Source organism: Dipodomys merriami, unplaced genomic scaffold (assembly GCF_024711535.1).
Source record: "Dipodomys merriami isolate MVZ:Mamm:240054 unplaced genomic scaffold, mDipMer1.0.p SCAF_1, whole genome shotgun sequence".
Lineage (NCBI taxonomy): Eukaryota > Metazoa > Chordata > Mammalia > Rodentia > Heteromyidae > Dipodomys > Dipodomys merriami.
In genome coordinates this window covers 68,220,012-68,245,338 of record NW_027202270.1, presented here as the reverse complement: position 1 = coordinate 68,245,338, position 25,327 = coordinate 68,220,012, and the positions used below count along the sequence as shown (strand labels likewise).

Sequence of the window (25,327 nt, the reverse complement as noted above, 5' to 3'; positions counted from 1 at the left end):
CACTATATAGAAAATGAACTTTACAACTTGGAAGGGGAAAGGGGAGTTGGGGAGGTGAGGAGAGAAGGGATGGTAAGGGAAAAACAAAGGAGGATATAACAATGCTGGATAGAAAATGTACTCATTACCTTATTCATGTAACTGTAACCCTTCTGTACACTATTTTTACAATAAAAAATTAAAAGAAGAATTGAAAGACATAATATACCTAAAATTCCACTGAAGATAAAATCTGATATAATATGCCCTAGTCATATAAGTCTTCTAAGAATCTTAAATACTTCTGTCTTGTAAATCAATGTCTGTAACATAAACTATCAAATAATCTTAAGTCTTTAAGAATAATTTCTTATGGAATATTTGTTGAAAAACTGAAATCCTAATACTGCAAAATATTTGTTTGATCAATGTATGCACAGAATTAAATACTATTTTATTTGTTCCCACGTGTCAAATCATTTTTGAAAATTTCCATAACCCTCACTCAAAACATCTTTGACACGATTACACTGATGTCCACTTAACAAGAACTCAACAATTTATTCCATAATCCTTCAGAATTAAGTGTTACCATACTTTTTTAATGTGTAGCCTATCAAAAATATTAACTAATATATTTATTTTCATTTCCTTTTTTCTCTTTCAAAATGTACTGAAAGTTGATACCTAGTGGCTGTACTAAGTGTAAAAACACAAGATAACCCAATTACAGTTCATGTTCACAACAATACTATTACAGTAACATCACAATACCAATAAATACATATTGGGCAAGTCACTATATAAGTTTAGTACCCAGAAAGTCCAAACATAAAAGCAGCTAAACAACAAAAAAATTGAAGAAGTATAACAGATACATCAGATGATTATTAATGCATTCATTCAAATTCTAATCTCTATTCTTTTGCCTTCCTCTCACAGAAAAGCTGGAAAAATAGAATACAATTTCTCTAATTCTAGGGATAGTTGTGAGACATTTCTGTGTAAGATATAGGCAGAAATTTCTGTGAGAAAGAAGGAGCTCTCCATGAGAAAAAAAAAAAAGCCTCTGAACTTTCCCTTTGACTTGCTTCTTCCTTGAAAGCAAACACAATTTTTAAAGGTGGACAATTAACCACTGAGAAGAGCAAAAGCTGTGTGCTAGTGCCTTGGGAAAGGAACCTGTTACCTGAGTTCTGGTTGACATCACTTACCTATGAATAAATGCTTTCAGAATTATCCAAGAAATAAGACTAATCAGACCTTTATTCATTGAAGTCACCTTACTAGGATTTTCTACTTGAATCCAAGGGTATTTTATCATTAGAAGGAAGAAACAAAGAGGAGTTATTTGACTTAGACTATTTTAGGCTTTTTCTTTATTGATTTAGGTATGATTGGTCCTTACTAGCTAGAGAATAAAAATAAGTTCAATTTTTTTCTTTCTTTAATTTCTGTATTATCTTTCACCAGTACTAGCTGAAAGAAATAAAAATAATTTCAATAACTTATCATTAATTTCCCACTTACTATTGACATTAATATATTATTATAATATTTCAGATATGCCATATCTCCCTAAGGTAATGATAATTCTCTATGTACATTCTCTTGGTCAAATTTTAAATATGTAATGTTCTTGGAATAATTTCTATTGTACAATGCTGAAAAGATCCATTAATTTCAATCACCACCAATTCCATATACCACAATACTTTTTCTGCTCTTTTTTGTTCAAATATATTTCACTGTGGCCATTCAAAGGAAAATTACACATTCCAATAACATTTGAGTTCCTCTCAGTTACCCTTTCAGTGGTTCAGGGTAATGATAGAGTAAAGAATCAAGCTCTTCACAGGCTCTCTTTCCTCCTGCTCCCATTTGGTAGAATTTCAACTTCCAAACTCCTGTGCCAAAAAGCAGTGGGTAATGTCTAATGTTCTTCTCCAACAGTAGTTTACTTTTGGGAGAAGGAGAGGGAGAGTCTGAGAAAAACATTCATTGCAGTTTAGAAAGAATCAGCATATGGGATAAGCAATCTCTTACCCTATTTTCCTAAAATAGATTTATAGAACCCATAGTATGTTATAGACGGGGAGAGAAAGAAATGTTTGAACTATAGTTGAATATAGGTAATGGCTAAAAAAGATAAAATTTCAGGAAGTAATATGGCCTAAGTTCTGAGATCAGTGAACAAAAACCTTAACATACATAAAATCTGCAGCTTACACATTCCTTAGCACTGTTCATAGGCACAAGCTTTCACTGTAAAATAGGTTAAGAACTACATTCCTTTTTCCTGACTCTGCAAGAATGGAATAAATAAAGATAATAAGTACAGTCAGATAACATAAATGCTATCATTTTAAACCAGTATTCAAAGACAATCTACAACAATCCATATGATCTCACAAGAATATTCAGAGAATGACAAGTCTCCCTTGTTTATAACCTCATTTCACTTCAATTTCATTTGAAGTTATCTGTTTCAAAACAAATAGATCTGGACTTCTTACATGATACAAAGTCTTTTCTCACAGGCTCACTTTTATTTGGTTATCTTTTAGGTGCACTAAAGATTGAGTTTACAATAAACTGAACAGACAGCATACAAAAGGCTTTTAGAACTATACCATATGGTCTAAGGAAGGGAACAATCTGGACCATCCCCATTTCAATCTGCAAGCTTGTCCACCTTACAACACATTATACCACTGTAATAAAATATTAAGATGGAAACGTAAAAGTGAAAATAGTCTATCTTTAGTGTCATCAGGCAAGCACACTTTTAAAATTTTACTGATCAACTTAATAAACAATATATATTCTAAGATTTTCAGATAAATACCTAGGCTACTACTCAAAGAAACAATATTTAGGCATGGATACTGCGGGTATTCAACTTAGGCTTCAGAAATTTAGAAGAGAAAAAAAACACTTTTACAGGGGCATATTGGCAGTGGTTGATGTAACAGATGACACATTCTTGGAAATCAAATAAAAGCAATAGGGAAATACCCATTGTTGCTGGTGAAGGCCTAATCACATGGACACAGCTGGAACCAATGTAGATCATTCATTAATAAAATTCTATTGTATTCACCACTTTTTGATGCATTTCAATTACTGCTATAGCCAAATCCCTGAACTTCTTTGTTCAATGTTAGTAAGATTGTTTTAATGGGAAATGTGAGAAGATTTAGGACATAGAAAAAAAAGAAAAAAACTGTTCTCATACTAAAAGTGAGACTAGCTCAAAAAGCTAAATGTCACTTTACCTTGCATACACTATCAGCAGCTTAAAATATGCAGTGTAAACCTGAAAAAGGGGAACTCATATGGTACCATAGATAATAAGTGAGCAATGTGAGATGCCACATAAAACATATGAAATACTTGTGAAAGGATTTTACAGAATGATAACATAACATGCTAGGGGTGGGAAAAATTAGAATATCAAAAATTAGAAAGGGAGTAAAACGATATACCCTTGCATGAAGTACTCTCTGTTTAATTTTAATCTTGTACCCTAAGTCTAAAAAAAGATTACTCGTTTTGAACTATAAAATATAAATTTACAAATCATTATTTGTGATTATGTTACTTACTTGATATCAATTGACACTAAAAATCATTAACTAAAAAGTTATGCTTGAACACCTTATTAATGAAATAAAATATAAGTTATTATCATAAACTTGGTATTTAATTTAATAAATCCTACATAAAATAATAAATAGTTCTTATCCAGATTTTCTGTTATCAGATAAGTTCATTTTTCCATATTTGCATAAATACAATTATTAAGTTATTATATCATAATTTTTGAAACTATGCAGTTCAAAAAAAAAAGATAAAACAACTTTATCTACATTTGGAATGTAGAATTTATTACCTACAAAATGGAAAACTCAACAGTACTAACCAAGAAAAAGTTGCTTAGTCATTCTAATTCTTAAAAATTCTATATTTCTCCTTTGTTCAGAGGTAGCTAACATAAACAAATAGAGAAGATGATGAATGTTACACATCCTGTGACTCAAAGATACATTCTCAACACAGAAAAAAGAAAGGACTTAATTGCAAAGAAAAGTTATTTCACAGCAGAAAATAAAGTTAATAAACATTTAACATGAAGTAAACATCATTCAATATGTGTGAACATGAAGAATGAGATTATAGTTCATGTTGTCTTTAATCATCAATTTAATGTTATAGACCTTGGAAGTAGGAACTCAAAACAAGATAGTAATAAGCCTTTAAATTATACCCACCCCCCCCCAAAGAAAAAGTTTCAATGGAATTCCTTTTTACAATACTGTTATCAGTCAGGACCTAAAAATGTTAGACTCATTCAATATAATAGGAAATCCACTCAAATTCTTTTTAATATCTCTGCAGAAAAAAAGACACTTTAATACAAGTTTTAAGAAACAGCATTGGGGAAAAGAAGCAATTGTAGCATGTATTGCATGTACATTGTACCTAAAAAAGCAATTTTTGTATTTGTTTGTTTTGCTTAAGCAATGAGCCAATATGTTGCTGAACCTGTTTTCAATGAGGGAAAATAACAGGTGAGTTTATTTCATGAACATTTCTCAGATATCTGTTTTCCAAGCCCATTTAATAATTCTCAAACATTTCTCAATTTAAAAATAAATGTTGAAACAAAAAACACTGTTACATTGCACAATTTTATCTTCATGTATCCATAATAGGTGTATTTCCCAATATATATGGCAAATAAAAATAGTTCACAATAATAATTTTAACATGAACCACTGTTTATTTTCTTTTCAGTAATATTTGTTATAGTGTTACAAAATACATGCATTCTTTCTTCAAAGTAATTTTCTTATTTGCCAAGTCATTGATTATTTTTTCAATAAAAATCTGTCAAAATAATGTGAATCTCCTCCTAAAAAGTCTGCTGATTTATTCTTGTGTTGATTATAAAACATTAATTTTTAAAATAGATCCCTTGAAAGAAAATAATTTGTTTTTAGGTAATACAATAGAAAATAAATTTACATTTTGAGGAACATTTTAACTTTCACAGAACACGTGCTCATAGTAAAATATCTAACCTCCTGCTCAAATTAGCTTCATTTAAATCTCATGATACCACATTTTCACACTTCTAACAGTAGGTTGCTAACTATAATTTTATGACAATTGGGAAAAATTTTAAAGCATTTCTCTTATTTTGAGTTCAAGGAAAGAATTTAAATGTACTCCATTTACTTTCATGGAAATGCACTTGCTTATTTTAGCTATACTTATCAGATATTCTAAAAATGAGTATTCAATTTGTGAAAGATATGAACTGACTTGAGTTTTAGGTAAAAATAGAAAACAATGACAGACCTTTTGTTTTCAAGAGATATTGTGCCATAAAAGTTCATATAATGCAAGTAACTAGTCCTAAAGTTTCCATCCTAATAATAAGCTATATGACAGACAAGATTCCAACCAATCAAAAGTATCATGTCAACAGGGCCAAAGCTACCAATATTCATAGGGGTCGTCTTTCACAAAATGTGGCCAAAAATGCGAGTATAAAGGAAATCTCAATGAAGCTGGATAAGGTAAAATCAGTACAAGGTTGGGTTTTTTGTTTTGTTTTGCTTTTTGTTTTCAAAAGAAGCAATGCCACTTGCTAAATGTGGAAGTTGTACAAAGAATAATACTTCATAAAAATAAAACTTATTTTCACAATGGTGTTCTGAGTGAAGAAAGAGAAGACACGAAGAGAAAGAAATGTTGTAGTAGCAAAGATGAAGATTTTCATGCCTTCCTTCAGTGATCCTGTGAGGGTAGACCCTCTGCCTCAGGAAAACCCAGTGCCAGAACCAAGCTATACAAAACATTTTGGCTGCAAGCCTATAACAGTGCCAGGCTGTTTGTTATTTTTGTGCTAGACTCCCTGAATTGAGACAGTGTGGGATTGTCACTTTGATGCACATTAGAGAACAAAGAATAATATAGTAAGAGGCGGGGGTAATTTTTTTTTCCCTCCTTTAAAGTCAGGTTAGCATTTTGTTTTCTTTGACAGGTCTTGAAAAGACCCAAGGAACAAGATTTATGCTGAAGAATGTATCAATTGCCTTACAAAATTAACATTGAGTACAATATTGTTGACAGTTTAAGAGCCATGTGAGATTAACATTTTTAAAATTCAGACTTTACAAGGAGTCCAAGTCATATAGCTATCCGCTTAAGAGGCCAGAAACCAAAAAATACATAATTCACAATCACGTAATCTTATTTAAAATCTGATAGTAAGAAGATAGGCTATAAAATCTGCACAAAAAAAGAATTAACATAAATACTGCAATTTTTAAGACAATACACAGACACAACTTTGTCCAATGCTATTCTGACCTTGGTTTCTCTAGAATTAAAGAATCTAGGGAAAAGATTGTAACACCAGAATCTGAATGTTTTATGTCTTCACAAGGAACAAGGTGAAAATTATTTTTTAAAAATATGCTGGAAGGATTAAACCACAAATCATCTAGAAAGTTGCCACAGACACAAACAGGAAAACCGTCTCTGCTATCCTATTCAATTCTGTACTAGAAGCAAAGCTAACACGAATGAGAAAGCCAAGTATGTCTAGTTTTACCCCTCAACTAAATATACCATTTGAATCTAGTGACTAAAAACACAATAAACCATTATTTCCTAGAGTATGACCTTTTTCTCTCTAATGCATTTTCTGTATACCAAATGAAAAGACAGAATGAACTGTCCAGAGCCCATGAGCCCATGCTGGTATATTTTACACTAAGCTCAGCATCATCTATGCTTCTCTCTTCCAATAAAGGGAGAAAAAGTTGTACAACTAATTCAGTGTTGATAAAAAGCACCAAAAGTCTACTGGTCCCTTCCTCCTGCACATCTCCATTAGATCAGCTGTTAAAGGAAGACCAATGGCTGTTACAGAAATAGCAAGAACTAAAAGCACTTGCCTCAGATGTCACACATGGAGGCATGGAGCATTTACCACCTGAGCCTATCTAATTTCCAACAAAATGATCTCCTGCCCAGTTTTGTTCATGGCCACAGAATCTGATAACAAGTCACGATCAGTGTTCAGAAAGGCAATGGGGGAGTGACTGTGAGGAAGAAACTGAGTGAAAACAGTGGCCAAATTTCACACAATATCCATGTTTCTCTTATGATTCAAATTAATGCCTGTGCACAATGCTTTACAATGACAAAAGCTGTATCAAGGAGTTCAGGTACAAAGATTTACTTTGGGTGGCATGAATAAGTGTGCCATGTAATTAAAGAAAGCATTATTTTGCACCTCACTGTTTTCCTTTTATATTTTTCTTTCTTTTCACTAACATATACTGCTGATGCTATTACTATGTAAGACATTGATAGTTGTAGGCAAGTTATTCATGTATTGCCAAGATGGTCAAAAGAATGATGTCTGGCTGGCTTTAGTTCAACAAGGAATGTTAGGCAAAAGCAAAAAGGTATAGAAGCCAGGCAATAGGCCTGTATTTTTTTTCTGTTCATTAGTATGGTGGATGAAATGAGAAAATCTGGAAAAAGCAGCCAACCTAAATCAATTACAAGGAAAGATTAAAGGAGTTAAATGTGTGTAACTTGGCTGAAAACCAAGAAAAAATACACGAGCTGTCCACAACTCTCCAAAAGTATATACATTTTTAAAAAAAATAAGTCTATACATTTTAAATGTGAGTATATGAAATAATAATGAGATAAAGAAATTTGATTTCAAGTGGCAAAGACATGACCTGGTACAATATAACAAAGACTGTATCCTTTTCTTCAGAAATATTATCTTCCTAATCCACCTGAACAACATATGACAGAAAATGTCACATACTGGTAGGAGGATGAATTTATGGTAATTTTTTTTTAAAAATAATGAATTCTTATTTACTTACCTGATAATCCAGATAGACTGATGTCTCTTTACATATACTCACATCTGGTCTAATGTAAAGGTACCTGTAAAATAAAGAATATAGTTAAAATGTAATCTTCAAAATAAATCCAGTTTGAATTCTGAATCCTGACATAGACAAGAGCTGACGTAGATGATCTAGTCTGTTCTTGAATATATTAAGATGAGAAAAGAATGACCACTAATAGAAATTATCTCAGTGATTCTTCCCTAATTTTAAAAAGGGAAGTTTTAGTCTTCCCAAGGCTTTCCCAAAATCAATCATTAATAAAAATGCTAATTATTATTATTATTCAGATTAGAGGTCATTAACCTTCATCAATAAATGTCTATCTAAAGTCTAAGTACTGTGATTAGGTCAACTTGTAGGTATGTGTAACTGAGTATCTCTCTGGGGAGGTCAAGAGTTTGTCAGATTTACAAGATCCATAATCCAAAAACTATTAAGAATCTCTGTTGAGGACCGTCTAAAAGCTCGGAGGTAATTTGAAATATATACCAATAATCAGTCCAGGTTTGTGGAAGCAACAGAGATGCTACTCTGTGGTAAATAATACAAAGCACTACTTTCTAGGAAAGCAATACATCAGTTATATATAAGCAAGTTACTTGACTCATGCAGCCCTATGTTCCCCGAAAGGAATACACAGGCTTGAAAAGAACTAAGATGCTACCATATACCCAAATACATCTTAAAAGAGTAACTTTTAACAGTAATTACTAAATCAGAATAACCTGTTTCACAAACTAGGTTGAAGACTGTCACCAACTTTGACAATATAGAAAAGCCACAGATTTTCTTAAACTGGGATACATCATCAAAAAGGAAAAGGGGGGAAAAGAAGGAGGCATGAAAAGGAAGAAATCAAACATGGGGTTGGGGGGACAGGGGAATCACCTTTTGAAATGGCCTCTTTAAAATAATGGGCATGTAGTATAACCTCTCAAAAAATAATCTATTTAGACAAACACCTCTTGGAATATCCAGCATCTACTTGGCACTTAGTAGGAAAGTCAAACAAAGCTCTGCCCTGCAGGAACTTAATTTTGAAAGACAAGGAGAGGATGCGAGGAGACAAGCAAGTATATCAGCAAAATCACTTCATTTTGTGGTGCATGACATGAAGGAAGTAAAGATGGTAAGACCAAGACAAGAAAGAATGATCTATATAAACTGAATCATATGTCACAGATTAGATTAGATCTTTACTCTGATTCCTGATCAGTTAGTCTGCAACAGGTGAGATCAAGAGACTGAAGAGACAGCTAGTCAGACATGACCATTTCAAAGGTGAGAACAGTAAAGGTACTCTGGAAGACAAAGTATCACAGTCACTTTGTCTGTACACATGCTTAAGGTAAGTGATAAGCTTATGAAGCACAGTCTATCCTTAAAAGATAAGCTTGAGAGGGGCTGGGAAGGTGGCTCAGTGGTAGAGCACTTGCCTTGCATGCTCGAGGCCCTGGGTTCAATTCCTCAGCACCACATAAGTAAAAAGCTGGAAGTGGCGCTGTGGCTCAAGTGGTAGAGCGCTAGCCTTGGGACAAGAGCTGAGGGACAGCGCCCAGGCCCAGAGTTCAGGCCCCATGACTGTACCCAAAAAAAAAAAAAAAAAAGATAAGCCTGAGAGCAAGTAACTGAGCAGCATTTTGATATTCTTTAAAAACCTAACTGAAAATACTGTGCACTTCATATACTTAAAGGGAAAAAAAGTCAGCCATGTTATATTGAAATTACTGCCAAGCGCTTTTGTTCCTAAAGAAAAATCTAGTCAATTTCTACTGTCAAATGAAAAAAGGGACATTAGACCCTCCTGCCTAAGAAAGCTCAAATAATCCTCACCTCAGAGAACACAAGCCTTGTGTGGTGCCCTTTCCTGTACCAGATTTAGTCTAAATAATCAAGAGAAAGCATTGGAAGTGACTCTATCTTTCATAAAAGATATCAAACTTCCTTATCTCTGTGTTAAATAACTCATCTTGGGGGAAGTCAGCTGCCAGCTGCCATATTGTAAGTGACTCAACCAGGCTCATGGCAAGGTCAACATGGCTTGTTAGTAAACAACCAAAATGAACAACCTTGTGAGTGAGTTTTCTTCTAAGCAAACCCTCCAGGTTAGTAAAACCTTACACGACTGTCTCTATGATTGATACCTTGACTGAAACTCATGAGCCAGAACCACTCAGCCAGTAATTCAGCCCCTTTCTCAAAAGCTGAAGAGTACATTTCCAATATTCTCCTGCATTGTGCTTTGCAAAGGGAAATCCAGGTTCAACCAAATTCACGCAGGATTTAAATATCAGAAGTGAGTAATCAAGGTGGTAGCCAACTCTGAGGAAATATCTGGTGAAGCATTTTGTTCATGTTGGCATCACAGGGTGTATTTCCAAGCTATTAACAAACAAGTTCAGTTCCTTTACACTTTGGGAAATTAATTAACATGTAATGTGTATATGTGATATATAATATATAATATACATATCCTTATATGCTTAATATACAGACCATTAGCTGTCTGTAACTCAAGCTATTACCAGCAACTACAAACTCTGCAGCTAAGAATCTACTCTTTCAAACACAAATTTTCCTAATTCATAACACCTGAACTCATATCTTTTGGCTGTCCCTCTTCCAGGACACGTCTCTATCTCTGTGCAGACCCTTAGCCATTACAGCACTCCAGGATATCCATGTGTTTTCCTCTCCCCACCCTTGCTTTTTTAAAAAAATTATCTTTAATTATACAAAGGCAAAGTAACTTTAAAAAGTAGTTTATGAATACATCTTGATTAATGTTGCCCCTTTCAATATTCTCACCCATTCCTCCCTTTCCCACCCCTTTCCTCACTCTTCTTAATTTTGTACGATATACACTGAATTCTGGACTTCGAGCTTTTCTGCTATCTTCAATCTTTTCCTCTCCACTAGCTCCTTCTCCTTCAACCCAAACAATTTTCATAAAATAATACAAGCCCATGTCTTTACTTCAAGTTCCATTCAATGCTTAAATTAACACAACACAGTTTCCTTAAATATCACCTTACTAAAATAGCTACTGCTGACTTGGCAAAAACTAATCAAGTGTCTATTTTCATTTCTCACTCTTTTAGACTAGATTCTGACTTTCAGTAGTTTTCACCCAAATGCCTCTCCTTTGGGTTCTAATATACCAATTCCTTGTAACTCTCCTGGAGAGATTGTCTGTTTTACAATGTACTCCTTTTCCAGAAATTCTGTTGGACTTTGTTTGTAGGGATAGTATAGTTTCATTCTGCTCCTAATATCAGGACTACAATTCCACATATATATTTAGTGATCACTCTCACATTCAAACTTCTCTCATAACTCCCTTTTAATACAATAAACTATTTCTACCTACCTATTCAATATATCTAACTTTCTACCTACCTATGCAATATATCTAACTTTATAAATTGTAAAGTATCACAAAACCGAACTTAGAGAATAACTTTAAAACTCACTCAAACTGTAAGTATGCCACTTAAAAAATGTAGTTACTCTGAATACAGAGGTCCTTCCTAAAGGAGCATAGTGTAAAATACAAAAAGGTATGAGAGAAAATGGAAAAACTGTCAAAATGTTTAGCTTGATCACATGTTGAAGTAAATTAAACTCATTTCTTTTTATTTCAACTATAGTTATTAATTTTTTAATCATGTGACTTGCATTATGTCTATAGGACACATTACAAAGAAGGAAAAAAGACGCTGTATTTGCAAACAAGGGTTAAGAAAAAGAGAATAGTGATTTTTTTCCATATTATAATCACCCTCAGTCTCACTCAAAACTTACTGTTTTATATTAATAGTCTGTACAGTCATTGTCATTATTTAAAAAGAAGATGATTTACTATAACCTGGAATCAAGAGCTACAGAAACTCCTTTAATACATATTAAAAATTATAATGCCAAAATACTATCTATAAAAGTCTAGTACAAGAACAGCCACTGCATAAAAATACAAAGAACTAATATCTGAGATGTGCTAAGTACCAGAAGCATATAATTTAGTCATCACATCTCTGAGGTAAATAATTCTATTAACAGTATAGGAAAATAAAACCAAAAAGATATAAAATAACTAATCTGAGACCATGTTTGGAATAAACAAACAAACATGGTCTCAAACCCAAACAATCTGGCTCCAGACCATATACTTCCACTTATTACCTTTGTTTGCCTTAGTAGAAGTAAAATTTAAAAGAACAGTTAGATTTAAATGGTTGCTGGTAAACTTATACTCACTCAATTAAAGCTAGAATAAGTTACATTACAAAAAGGTTTTATTATTATGAATATTTTCACAGAAAAGTTGAAACTGAAAATAAACTCTGTGGATAGACAGAAATACCAAAACTAGTAATGCAAAAAAAAAAGTCTTTTCTGAGCCCAAAATAGCCAAAGGAGAATTCCTCGTAAATAGAAAACATAACTGTGCAAGAAAAGTTTAAGAGCTCAGAACATGACATGTTCCCTGAGACTGAAGAAGAAAGTAAGGCCTTGTTTCATCCCTGTGGGACCTTGAGAATATCTGTATGTGATTCTTATTCACAAAGTTTGGTAGAGGCTGGAAGGTGGAGGTCAGTTGCAGAACTAATTTTAATATTTAAAATGTAGGGATACAATTCATATGTGAATGATAAAACTGTACAACCAATATTTCTGATAGTTTGTCATTTTAACAAGACTTCCAAAAAGCAATATTCTCCAGGTAAGTACATATATAAATATTTGAACAAATATAAAAACACTGACTATATATAGACATATATCACTAAAAGAATATGCCAAAAAGCATAAAAAGTTTTAAAAAGACTAGTTGAAAAAAACAAAAATAAAATACAGAACAGTAAAAAGAAATCTACTCATACATAAATATATAAATACATGTATAAAAGAGTCTTTAGAACAATATTAGGGACTGCTTCAAGCCATGATGAAAGAGTTGCAGCCCATAATAGTATACATACATATGTAATCTCAGCCTTCAGGAGGCTGAGACAGGAACATCTAAAGTTCCATGCTAGGCTATACCAGAATATCTGTAGTTGCAAACATAATGTAGCAAGTTAAAAGAAAGAGCCCTTTTCTTTTTCATGTTAAGAGAATTCTATGAAGCTGGGAATGTGACTTAGTGGTAAAGTGCTTGCCTAGCATGCATGAATCATTGGGTTTGATTCCTCAGTACCATATAAACAGAAAAGGCCAGAAGTGGTGCTGAGGCTCCAGTGGTAGAATGCTAGCCTTGACCAAAAGAAGCTCAGGGGCAGTACCCAGGCTCTGAGTTCAAATCCCAGGGCTGGCATAAAAAAATAAATAGTGTTCTATGACATCTGTAATGTCACTATCAGAAGTGATGTCACTGATTTACTGGCCAGTGGGGAGGACCTGGCCATGTGGCCTTCCTTGCCAAAGCTGTAAACTCTCCAAAACTGGCATGCAGAATAAGCAAACCTCCTATGGTTAGGGACATAGTAAGTCCTTTCCTTTAAACATCTCACACATCTGAACTTTACACAGAATCCACCAAAAAAAAAAAAAAAAAAAAAAAAAAAGAGCTATTTTCATTCATTTGCATTGTGTTGTCATCATTCATTGTCTTCATTTTTGATTCAGTGATTATTTTAGCCAAATGAAATGAGGTACAATTGGTTTTCCTCAATCTGTCTCAGCTCTACTCTTCATCTTCTGGGACCCAATTCATGTGATCCTTTTACAACTATTTATTTCAGACCAAACTAGATATCTCACTAAAGCCTACCAGTCTAGCCTCTAGGCATATTTCTTAAATAAAAGCACTAGATCTTTGTAAACCTACAATTTGCATACTAAAGGAACAAATCCACTATCAAAAGACCTAGCAATATATGCAGTTGCTCACCTCTAAGCAGAGTTTAAAATGTATTACAATTTATTACTTTTTTAAAGAAAATGCTATTGACTCTTTTCCTTTGCAAAATACTGTGTTTAATGGGTTTAGTTAAATTAGAGGTGATAGTGCAAAGCTAGCATTTTAAATTGGTAAATTCTAAACCTTTTAATAAAAGTACATCAGTCAGAAGTTTTAATAAGACTCAGCAGGGCAGGGAGGAATTAACAGTCTGTAGGTATCAAAAGGAGGTGATAGGCAATGATAACCTTAATCATTTGCATAAGGATTTATAATTTCATTGCTTAAAGGTTAATGAAATTATGTGGTATTTTGCTCACTCCCATCCAATAAATGATTTCATGTGTTGGCTTGTATATATTTACTGACTAAATCATGTATTAGAAGAAACGACTCCTTTAATCAACTCATCTACATTTTCACTTGTAATTCTCTTGGGTTACACAACTACCATTATCTGTTTTAAGGAATAACTGGCTGCCCTAAAATAAAACATAAGGTTTCCAGGAGCCTCTCAGGATAAAAGGACAAACTCAAATCTCTAAAATCATATTAAGTTGCTAGTGATTGGCTGCATTCTAAAAAATTACATATATTCCTTGTTTTATTTAATACTTCAAGTCCACAACTGCTAAATTAATAGCTTGAGAAAGTCATTCAAGACACAGATATGAAAGTAGATGGATGCAGAAACTAATCAGGTAAAATCATTTTTTTTAATTAGGCTGGACTTTACCATAGCTAAGATATGGAACCAACCCAGATGCCCCTCAATAAGTGAGTGGATCAAGAAAATGTGGTTTATATGCACAATGGAATTCTATGCCTCCATCAGAAAGAATGGCATTGCCCCATTTGTTAGGAAATGGAAAGATTGGAAAAAATTACATTTAGTGAAGTAAGCCAAGCCCAAAGAAACATAGGTCCCATGGTTTCCCTTTGCAATAACTAGTATATGTCTGAGTCAAGCAGAAAAGGTCAGATAAGGTGATGTTAGGGAAATGAACCCTAAGATATGTATTCAAATGTCTTTTTTTCTTTCATGCGATTGTTTCTAACACATTTATAAGATTATTTCTTTGTTGCTTTGTATGTCCTTCCCACACGGTATAACCCCTGCTTTCACTGTATTTGATGTTGTTACTAATTTGTGGAGGGGAAGGGAAAAAAACAAATCTTTTAAATAGAGATACAGGTGGACCCATTGCAACAATGAGATGTACAAGTCGTTATGTCAAAAACAAACTTTACAACTTTGGTAGGGGTTGGATGGGGGGGTGGGGGAAGGATGGGATGGGAAGGGTAAAAAAAGAAGGAGGCTACAATGCTTGATAAGATAGGTCCCATGGTTTCCCTTATTTGCAATATCTAGTATGAGTCAAGCGGAAAAGGTCAGATAATGTGATGTCAGGAAAATGAACCCTTAGATATGTATTTTAATGTTTTTTTCTTTCATGCATGTGTTTCTAACGCATTTATAAGATTATCTCTTTGTTGCTCTGTATGTCCCTCCCCCACAGCATAACCCCTGCTTTCACTATATTTGATGTCAGTATAACTTGAGGAGGAGATGGGGAAAAACCAGTTGTTTAAGGATACAGGTGGACCTGTTCCAACAATGAGAAGTACAAGTTGTCATGTCCAAAACGAGCTTTACAAAGTCGGGGGGGGGGGGGGGGAGGAGAAGGATTGGGATTGGGGGGGAGGGGGGAGGCTGAGAAGGGATGTGAAGGGTAAACAAAAGGAGGAGGCTGCAATGCTTGGTAAGAAATGTACACATTATCCTGCCCATGTAATTGTAACCCCTCTGTACAGTATGTTCACAAATAAAATAAAAAAATTAAAAAATTAAAAAGAAAAAAAAAAGAAATGTACTCATTATCTTGCCCATGTAATTGTAACCCCTCTGTACAGTATTTTCACAATAAAAAATTTTTAAAAAAATTAGGCTGGAGAATTTTTTTTTAACATGTCAGTGTAAAGGAGGGCCTGGTGTTGCACTTAGGTGGTTAACCACAGAAGGATACAGATTTCAAGGTCACCCTAAGCTATATATATATATATATATATATATGGAGACCTTGTGTCACTCTGCCCTACCATCCAGAAAAGGAAAAAAAAAAAAAACACTACTGAGTCAGGGTTTCATTGAACATTCAGGAGAGATGGGGGACAGCAATTTGGCTAGGTAGCTAAGTGAAATGGAAAGCTTACATCAGCCCAGCTTTAAGCAGAGGGCTGCTGAAAGGGTAGCGGAAATCCATCAGCCTCAGTTGAATAGTCTGTAACTAAAAACAAAAACAAAAGAAAAAAAAAAAAAAGCTTCACCTGTGGGCCCAGTCCCATAGCCAGAAGTTCTGGATTCACCAGTAAATTTTAGGAGCTCCTCAGCTGATGTTGTCTGTGTAGTAGGATTAAGAAACAAAATCTTGGTTCTACTAGACTAAGGACCAGCAGCAGCCAACTGAAACTAAGAAACCTTAAAGAAACGCAAATTTTCAGACTCAAATCCCACTACTCAGTTTTAAAGACTCAGAAACTCTAAGGAGGCCCAAAGTTTGTTGGGTTTTTTGGTTCTAGTTTTGCCTTTTAGTTTCTTTTTATTGTAAGGGTGATTGATGTCAGAGGGGTTACAGTTACATAAGTAAGGTAATAAGTATATTTCTTGTTGAACATTGTTACCCCTCCCTTGTTTTCTCCCACTTTCCATCCCCCATCCCCACTCCAGTTGTAATGTTCTTTTCCAGCACAGTGTCTTGTGAGTATCACTGTTGCACTGGTTCCTTTCAGGTAATTAAATGCACTTTGTTGAAAAGCACTGCCCTCTTATATTGCCACACTCCACAATTTGCAAGCTGTAGAATTCTGGGGTCAGCTCTCTAAACTTCATTTTCCTCCTTAGTAGGCTATCATTCATTAAATATCTAGTATAGAGCATAGAACATACTAAAAGCACTTTATATACATTATATATTTTAACCATTACAACAAGCTTACCAGATAGTCATTATTAACAGTTTACATCCAAGATTATGTACTTCATCTAAGACTGCAAAGTAATTAAGTGGAACTGAAATCTAATTTCATTTTTTTGTTTCAAAATCATTGTTTTTCAATGTTTCCCAAAACATTTACTCAAGTTTTTATCCTTTTTTCCCCTCCCCGTACCTTTTCTTTCCTTTCTTTCTACCTTTTTTTCTGTCTTCCTTTATTTCTCACTTGGTTCAGGAAGCAGCTTTTCTTTCATCAATAGACATTACCTAGCATACTTTGTAGTATAGTGTGAATACAAATGTAGTTAGCATTAGGCCACATACCTCAAAGTAAAGGATTAAAATACCAGCAGAAAAGAAGAGAAAGAAAAAAAGAGAAAGAGAAAGAAAGAGAAAGAGAAAGAAAGAGAGAAAGAGAAAGGGAAGGAAGGGGAGGAAAAAGAAGGAAGAGGAGAGAAAAAAGAAAGAGAAAAAGCCTAAAAAGAAAAGAAGAAAAAGGAAAAGAAAGGGAAGAAGAGAAAAAGTTAGAAAAATTAGCAGTAATAAAATTATGAGCCAACTGGAAACATAGGCATTTTACAAAATCAGACACATGATTCAGTTTTAAAGTAACAGATATAAAGTCAGGAATTCATGAGATTGAACCATAGAGGTCAAGACAGGAAATACAATTTATACCAAACAGGGAACAAAAAGTCTCTTCTGTACAACTGGACAAAAAGAGGCTAGCAAAGAGTAGAAAATAAAGCTAATGAGCAAAACAAATCTAGATTGTGACTTAAAAGTAAGAGAAATTTAACTTAATAAAAAACATAGGGGCTGGGAAGGTGGCTTAGTGGTAGAATGCTAGACTTGAGCAAAAGAAATTCAGAGACAGTGCGTAGGCGTTGAGTTTAAATCCCAGGGCTAGCGATTGATAGATAGATAGATTAGATAGATAGATAGATTAGATAGATAGATAGATAGATAGATAGATAGATAGATAGATAGATAGATAGATAGATAGATAGATAGATAGATAGATAGATAGATAGACAGACAGATAGATAGGTAGGTGGGTAGGTGGGTAGGTAGATAGATAGATAGATAGATAGATAGATAGATAGATAGATAGATAGATAGATAGATAGATAGATAGATAGGCAGACAGACAGATAGATATAGAGAGAGATAAAGAGATAGAGATAGAGACAAAGAGAGATTATAAATTTATCTATATATTATTTATGTAATTAGACACATTATAGATGTGTCCTATTACATAGATAATGTGAATATATTTTTATTGTACCAATAGTAAAAAGGTAAAGTTAAAAAACAAATCACAGAAACTTACTTTATCAGAAACACCAATCTAGGGTTATACTGAAAAAAGAAAAAGAAAAAACAACAGGCAAGAGAAATAGTCAATTCTCTTACTGAAAGCATTTCAGATAAGCAACTCTTTACTACAGTATTTTCAAGAGCTATTATATACATTAAACAGTATTTTAATTGTCACTAATACACCCAACTTTGACTGACTGACTATGCTAAGCTAGGCAACAAGGACAGAAAGATAAGGAAGACACTGACTCATGGCACATGGAGGAGGTTTATGTTTGAAACAAACTTCTACTTGCTTTTTGCAGTACTAAGTCACTGGTTTTCAATCATATGTGGAAGCTAGAATTCATTGATAAATATATAATTAAATATATTGGGTGGTAATGCAAGTATATTAGCTGAAGTATGGTAGATTTAGGGAAGAATTAAAATGGTACGTAGTTCCTCAGAAAAGCAAAAATCACAGTTTTTTTCAAAAAAAATAATAATACAGCAGGAAATTGGTACTTAAAAGGAGTTCCAGTAGAGTCAAGGGGAAGAGTGTGACTGAAGAGAAGGGAAATGGAGAATGTAGTCAAAATTCAACATTTTTTTCAGTTCTACTATAATGTGACTATTCAATAATGCTAATTTGTCTCTGAGAACTAATGTAAAAAGCATGTATATACACAAGACTACACTTGAATGATGAATGGAATAAATGCAAACTAAATTTATTACACAAGGAAGGATAGCATTTTTTAAACAGAACATAATTTACAAAACTGTTATGAATCTTTTGTAAAGGTATCTTAATAACTTATAAAAGTGTAATCAAATAATTGAGTCTTAAGTGGTAAAAAATTAGCTTTTACCTCCTGTGGTAAGTAAATCACATATAGTGTTAAAACTGAAACAATACTAAAACAAAAAAAACAAATGCAAAAAAAAAAACCCTTCATGTTCTTTTGAGTAATAAATTTCTTTTTCCATTATAGCCAATTCATATATGCTACTGTATTTTACTGAAGTTCAATCACTCATCCCCTATTTTTAATAATATATAGTGTTACAGGTACTACAAAGTAATTTAATTTCAATAAAAATGGTTAGATTAAGAAAATCATCTTTTATAATACGCAAACCATGCCATTCAGATATGCATCAGCACTTGACTCTATAAGCATTATAGTTTTTGTTTAGATTTACTAGAACTATACCTGCTGTCAAGAAAAAGAAATGTTGTGAAGGTTGATCAAACACATCTTCGCCTCAAGTATCATGTTAATGTTTTCTACTAATGCTGTCCTAAAAGTTAACAGTCAAAGTAATACAAAGGTTTCTCTTTATTTCTATATTTAAATCATCACAAGTTTGATCAAGCATGCAAATCCCTTTGGGCTTAGGGTTCCCATCAAAATGTCTTATAGGAACATTAAAAATTGAATGGGCATAAACAACTCCAACAGTGCAGAGCTCATGACAGCATTGCTGTGATCTATGTGTTTCATGTGCAACAACACTGGGGAACTTTGCAAGGGAATATGAGCAACTAATTACTGTCTTTTGCTAGAGGGCAGGTGTGCTGATCTCTACAGGTGTCTCTCTGCAGCACTCTGCCTCATACAAGGCCTCTTGAAGACATCCACTGCACTAAGTAGCTGAAGCCCTGCTAAACATCTGACAGAATATCAAACTGTCGGGTGTTCAGGAGAAACCATGTGACTTCTTTAAGTTACTACTAAGGGGAAAAAAAACAGCTGGAAAGGTTTTATGTTGTTTGTGAAAGAATAGTATAAAACAGTATAAAAAGTAAATTTAACATAAAACTATATCTATCAGTCACACACTTTAAATGTTAGGATACTAATGTTTTCTTAATAAATACCAAAAGTTTTTCAAAGAAAACATTACTATTCTCTAAACAAGAATACCAAAATAATTAAATTCTTCAGTGGTATCGTCTTTCTTTATTCATGAATCTATAATACTCACTGCTTATTATGCAGTTTAAAAAAACAAATAAATATATAAAAATAAACGAGGAATTATTCTTTATAAGGAATTGTAAATTTTATATATATACGTGTGTATATATGTATATATACATGTATATATATATAATTTATAATTTTTATATGTATACATTATATATGTATATACACACACGTGAGTGTGTATGTATGTGTATATATATATATATATATATATATATATATATATATATATAAAACTGGTGATAGGACAGGTGAAATACACTACTCACTCTAGGGAGGGAGGGGCTTTATATTTTATTTCTGGCATTACTGGGGCTTGGAACTAAGTCTCAGCTTGCTACAGTGGAATGATACTGCAGAGACATGTCTCCAGCCCTATTATTCACTAGCTATTTTTAGGATATGGTCTTGCTTCCTGCCCAGGCTTGCATTTGAGCTGCTATCTGCCTGCTATGGGATTCCTGTGATTGCTGAGATCATAGGCCCTTGTCACTACATACATCTCCCCTCCACATACCTGGAGTCTCATGGACATTTCTACCATGCCTAGACAGGCACCATGGTCCATCCAACCTCAGCCTCCTAAGTATTCTATGATGGCAGATGTGAGCCATCTAGTTAGGTGTTAAGACAGGTCTTGATAACTCTTCTGCAGGGCTGGTCTTAAAACTGCAATTCTCTCTTGGCCTCCTAGTGGCTAAGATTAATAGCATGAGCCACCAGCATGAGGCTCACCACTTGCATTCAGTGTCACTTTGAAGATTAAATTAATGCTCCTTAGAAAATTTTCCATAATACTTGAATGAACTATACTTAATGATAGAAACCAGTATTCCCAGCTCTGCTGCCTCTATAATATCCATGCAAGAAATGTAACCACTCCCTGTTTCAATGTCCACATCTAAAAATAAGTAAGACTCATGCCTTGAGGAGTACTGTTAAATGAGACTGAAGCTTATTAGTTATTTGGAACAGGGCCAGTGACATACAACGTGCTTAATATTAATACATTGTAATTAGCATCATGAGAATTTCCCAAAGTCACAATTGCCCATTCTTAGTAGAGCACTTACCAATCAAAAAAGCATCTTACTATGTAAAGACTGATTAGTGGATGTTATTTTTAAAATATGTGACATGTTCTATGGTTCATATTTTTAAATATAAATATATGTCCAGGCTTTTGAGTAATCAAATATCAAATATATAAGCAAAGTCTTCAATTAATTCTTTACTTTTAAAAAATTAAAGTCTTTTTAAAGAAATATTCTATGTGTAACATTGCAGTTTTGCAAAAAAGTTAATCATGTACTATAATCACAAAACAGCAAGTTCTCACACTATTTTCAAACTTCACATAATTAGCAAAGAATAGTTGGTAAAGTCTGAATTTTAAAAATCTGCTCAAGCCAGGCGCCGGTGGCTCACGCCTGTAATCCTAGCTGCTCAGAAGGCTGAGATCTGAGGGTCGCAGTTCAAAGCCAGCCCAGGCAGTAAAGTCTGTGAGACTCTTTCTCCAATAAACCACTAGAAAACTGGAAGTGGTGCTGTGGCTCAAGCGGTAGAGCGCTTGCCCTGAGCTAAAGAGCTCAGGGACAGCACCCAAGCCCATAGTTCAAGCCCACAACAAACAAACAAAAAAAAAACAGTCTGCTCAGAATAAGGAAATTTCTAGCAATAATAAGATTTATGCCAATTATTTTTCATTGAATATTCTCTATTTTTAACGAATGAAATTAAGATCATATTTCATATTATCATTACTATTGGTTATCAAATGAAAAAACAAAAACATCATTAAACCTCAAAAACTGAACACATGTAGAGTTAAAATTATTTCCAAATACTTTGTAAAGAATAAAAAAGGAAAAATTTTAAAGCAAAATATGCACAAAATAAACAAAAATAAAACAGCATTTTCAAGACTAGGAACAATTAAACTTATGAGAATAATTGGAATGTAATTTTCAAAATTATCTCTCTCTCATTCCCAATACATTCATTCATCAGAAGTTTATTTCTGCAAAATTGCCTATGCAAGGAACTGCTTCACTCTGATTCAGTGGGCTTTCACATCTCTTAATTTGAGGGAAGACAGGTAAACAACTAAAGAGATATGTATGCATACATCAGCACACATAGGCATGTACAAAGCTCTAATGAAAGATAACTAAATGTCCATTCATTTTGCCTGCGTAAGTCAAGGAACACTGTACAACTGATAGAAGCTGTATAAAATAATGCTTACAAAACAGTCAAAGCTCCCAGCCATCAACCTCTCTTAGTGAGCTTCGTTTTACTTTTTCTGAACTGCAACTTATATTCTCCTCATATGGACCTAAAACCCTTGATTCCCTAAGGATAACAATCTGTTGTCACCTGGCTTCTGCCAGTCCATCTGTCCTAAATCTTTTTTTTCAATTTCTCTATCTTTACAGTTTTTTAAAATATAATACTCCCTTATAACCAGACATTCTTCTTCTACTTGTTTTACTTATAAAGTTGATCAAGAAACCAAAACAATTGTGTACTGTACAACTGCAAGATAGAAATCAAAGGAGTATTTCCTCTAAAGGAAAGTTTTCCAGTTTAGAAATTAACTACACAAATTACCAACCAAATTTATCTGAATAAAACATTTTTCATTCAGGAAACTATTACAGGTTAAAAATGTAAGAAAGATAAGAGAGAAACCAACATAAAATTCAAGAATAGACATACAGCATTCCCAAGTCAGCAACAAAGGAAAAATCCCAAATATAAAGAACAATATTCATGGAATAAAAACAATATTCAGGAAAAAAAACTGAAACAAAGCCAGAATGGTAGTGTATTCCTGCAATTCCAGTACTTGGGAAGCTGAGGTAAGAATTTCATAAATTTGAAGTTAGGATAGCCATACAGAGAGACCTTGTCAAAATATTCTTGTAGAATAGATAATTTTATGGATAATTATAGTTTACAAAATATACCTAAAGTATTATGAGTGAAACAGCAAGTAAATGAAATAAAAGACTTCATGAAACACAAAACCTTACAAGCAAATTTTCATTAGAGCCCATTACACTATCCAACTATGAATATCTGCACAGTGCAATAATGCAAAACTACATATATGTCAATCAAAAGTTGTAATCAATTATACTGGCGATATGAAGAAAAGAGCAATTTAAAAGTACATACTCACCGGGCGTCCATGGCTCACATCTATAATCCTAGCTACTCAGGAGGCTCAAGGATAGCACTCTTCCACTCAAATCATAGCTCCTTTTTTTTTTTTTTTTTTTTTTTTTGAAGGGGGGCGGGGATGGTTAATTGGAGATAAGAGTCTCAGATTTTCCTGCCTGGGCTGGATTTAAACCATAATCCTCAGATCTCACTCCCTTCAGTAGCTAGGATTACAGGTATGTGCCACCAGCACAGAGCCAAAGTGTTGTTGTTGTTTAAATGTAAGTCAACCTACCTGCAATTCATATTTATATTAGCAAGATTCACAACAGCCTAAGCATGGACTCAGTCTAGATAACCATCACCTCAGGAATGAATAAAAAAAGATATCTCTATATGTATAACATATACATGTATGTACTCAGCTGTAAAGCAGAATGAAGTTACGTCATTTGCAGAAAAATGGATTGAATTACAGATAATCTTAAGAAAAATAAGGCAGACCTTATAAGTCATATAAGTCATTATAAGTCATATAAAGCATATTTTTTTCTCACATGTGACAAGTAGTACTTAAAAACCAAGGAAAGAAATATAAAAACAAGTGCTATTTAGGGATAAGTATATGCAGGACAGGAGAAGGTAAAATGAGAGGATATAGGGGAGGTGAATAAGGTCAAATAATTTTATACACATATATAAAATAGAAAAATGAAATCTGCTGAAATTGTTCTAAGAAAGAGGAAATGAGGAAGAAGACTGACAGAGGAGATGGGTTTGATCATGTAAGCATCACAGTGAAACCCCTGTGTATAACTAATACATGCTAATAAAATGGAAGAAAATAAGTGTTGATTGACAAGTTTTGAAAAGCATAATAAACATGTAAAATATAAATGCTCAGGTTGATTGTTCTCATGAGATTGTTCTTCAATCCCATCACATACAATCTCCAGCTGATGATGAAACATTCTCTTTTCTCTGAAAGCTTCAACAAGATAATGTTTAAGTGCAGAGCTTATTGTTTATTAACAGATACACTGACCCACAGTATAACCATAAATATATTAGAATTTGGATAATATTTGTATGCGAGTAGAAGATCTACAAATGAAGTAGAAATTTAAATGTTTAGTAGAACAAATACAACTTTCATAATGTCTGGCTTTCATTTAGAACTAGTTATAAAATGACGAATAATGAAGTAGCACAAATTACAAAACAGAAATTTTCTAGGCAAAATCACAAAACTTTTTTCATGAATAAAAGGGATTTTTCATGCTTTCCTAACTATAAAGAGTCAATGTATAGTAAACTTGATTAAAAAAAAAATTCTTAGAAAGATTCTCAGGTTTCATGGTTTCTATTATTTGCAATAACTAAGTATATGTCTAGGGTAATCTTATCAGACAAGTAAAAAAGGTCAAAAGCTATGCACATATGACTATATAAGATGGTGCTAAGCAAAATGAACCCCAAGAAAGAGACAAGTTTTATTTTTGTTGCTGTTCTTTTTAATGTACTTATAATGTACATTATATGTGATTTCTTTTGTATGTTCTTCCCCCATGGTATAACCCCTGTTTTCACTGTATTTTATTCTGGACCCTGCATCTTGTGTATGCATTTTTCTAATTTGGGGAAGGGAAAGGAAATAACAAAATGCTGGAACAGGGTTACTGGCTGACCCACTGTAACAAGGAGATGTACAAGACACCATCTAAAAATGAACTTTACAACTTGGAGGGAGGAGGTAGGGAGGTAGGGAGGGAAGGGATGGTTGAGGAACAAAGGAGTGGGTCAATGCTCGAGAGGAAATGGCCTCATTACCTTACTCATTTAACTGTAACCCCTCTCTACAGCATCTTTACAATAAAAAAAATATAATTAAAACAACAACAAAAAAGATTCTCAAGGTTCATCTTGGTGGGCTATTTTTTAATTATTAATAAGTTTTTTATTGTGAAAATATTGTACAGAGGGGCTACATACAATTGAGTACACTTCTTATCAAGCATTGTTGCC

General features: G+C 33.5%; 1 protein-coding gene across 6 annotated transcripts in view; it reads right to left on the bottom strand.

Moving 5' to 3' along the window:
* The window catches only part of Gtdc1 (glycosyltransferase like domain containing 1), a 388,745-nt gene that overhangs the window by 304,523 nt on the left and 58,895 nt on the right, over window positions 1–25,327 (bottom strand). For all 6 annotated transcript variants that reach the window (XM_070023661.1, XM_070023690.1, XM_070023653.1 and 3 more), the window contains one exon: window positions 7,908–7,971. The gene's annotated coding sequence lies outside the window, so the exon portion shown is untranslated. The remainder of the gene's footprint in view (window positions 1–7,907; window positions 7,972–25,327) is intronic.